The sequence below is a fragment of the Myotis lucifugus genome, unplaced genomic scaffold (assembly GCF_000147115.1).
Source record: "Myotis lucifugus unplaced genomic scaffold, Myoluc2.0 scaffold_222, whole genome shotgun sequence".
Taxonomy (NCBI): domain Eukaryota; kingdom Metazoa; phylum Chordata; class Mammalia; order Chiroptera; family Vespertilionidae; genus Myotis; species Myotis lucifugus.
This window is the reverse complement of record NW_005871270.1, coordinates 87,683-89,825: the sequence shown is the minus strand read 5'-3', so window position 1 is coordinate 89,825 and position 2,143 is coordinate 87,683.

The following is a 2,143-nucleotide window of genomic DNA, read 5'->3' as shown; positions in this document are numbered from 1 at the left end:
TCAGCGGATTGGGGCCTGCTGGCTGGGAAGAGGACCGGGAGGTTGCCAGCAGGCCCCATTGGTGACCGGGACCTGCGGGCTGGAGACATCTCCTGCATTGAGTGTCTGCCCCAAGGTGGTCAATGCACGTTATAGCAGCCGGTCGTTCCCGGTCGTTCCAATGTAATGGTCACTTAGGCTTTTATATATATGGATACTTTAAGTGAAAGGCTCCCTTTCCTCTTGAGCTATCTTACAGAAAAGATTGAGCTACATCCCTTTTGGCCTCATAAAAGGTGGAGAGAGGGTCAAAGCTATTACCTGGGCATGACTACATGTAGCTTTTCTGACTTCCTTTTGTAACTTTTTGTCTCCTTATTATCCTGCAAAGCTTCTCCCTAGAGCAGTGGTTCTCAACCTTCCTAATGCCGTGACCCTTTAATACAGTTCCTCATGTTGTGGTGACCCCCAACCATAAAATTATTTTCGTTGCTACTTCATAGCTGTAATTTTGCTACTGTTATGAATTGTAATGTAAATATCTGATATGCAGGTATTTTCATTGTTACAAATTGAACATAATTAAAGCATAGTGATTAATCACAAAAACAATATGTAATTATATATGTGTTTTCCGATGGTCTTAGGCGACCCCTGTGAAAAGGTTGTTCGACCCCCAAAGGGGTCGCGACCCACAGGTTGAGAACCGCTGCCCTAGAGGGTTTTACGTTGTTTTCAGAAATACTTATTAACTCTTGGTCATAGACTTCAATTTCCTGATTTTCCCTTGAACTTAATCTCTCCAATTAGGATTTCAAATTACAGATTACCTGCAGGAACTATTCTTAGTAGAGTTTAGAGGATCATTAGGGAGACAGATGTACAAATAAAATACTATAAAGGTATTACAAAATATGTTCCCATTCCCTTTTGGTAGGGCTGGTAGAATTACAATGAATGGAAACGGTACAATGTTTTTCTCACTTCCCGTTTGTTTTGGACCCTGGACTCCATTCTGATTTAGGAGTCTTCCCTGCTCAGCATTTTAGTGATAATTCTCCCCATGGTCTACAGGATCCCTGTTCTCTTTGTTTCTATAGCAACAGTCCTGTGTTGCTTGGCTAGAAGCAATTTTCTGCTGCTGTGGTAAAGCTCCATTTTTTCATTCCTTTCTTCCCAGTTGCCTTGGCAACCAGCCTCTCCCTCTTCTGGTCTCTCGGTGGTAAATTCCACCCCCCTCTTTTCCTCTCTCTAGTAACAGTCACCTGGTCATGACTTGGACAATGCTTTCCCATCTGTGAGTGAGCATACTCTGTCATGGTCAGATTGTCATCATGAAATTAGCCTCCCTTTTGCTTTATTTGCATCATTTCTCCAGCCTGTCATCTTTCTGTTGGTTGTCATGGTAACTGTACCCTCTGAAAGTCTCCAGGCAAAGGCTCTACAGTTAACAACCATCATGTTGAGAGTGTCTGCCAATATGTGGCCTCCCATCTTGATTTTAATTCCAGCCCCAGGCAGGTACCACAAATTGGAGAGAACAAGGCTTTTGATCAAAGCAGATTGGATTGAGAAAGGGAGGTATGGGGACCCTGGGATCTGGTGTTCTCCAAACAATACATGTGGCTATAAGAGTGGCCATTATGCCAGGGGTGATCCAAGTGATGACGAAATGTATTCATAGTTATTCCAGGCAGGGCACATATTGGCGGATATTCTCACATCTGCTCTAAACTTCCAGGAGTCATTCCCGTGGCCCAGGGGATCCTGGTGACGTGATCTGAGAGCTAGACAGAGACAAGTAATCTCAGGGAGAAAAAAAATTAACTCTTAAATTGGCTAAGAAGGGGTGAGTACAGTAGGTATTTAGACACTTTTACACATTACTGAAAATTTTGGACCTTTAGGCTGCTGCTCTTACCTCTTTAGTGAGGCAGATGGAGTGTTACTTTGATAATAATACAAAGTGTTCAAAAAATGGTGGTTGTTAATGTGCCAGGGCATTGTAGCAGACACTTCTCAGACATTACTTCATTTTTTCCCTGTGGTAATCTTGAGAGGTGTTTGATGATACAGAAATTGAGGCTAATTGTATGAGGCCACGCAGATGATAAGTGACAGAGCAAGGATTTGAACCTAGTCCATCTGATTCCAAAGCCCTTCT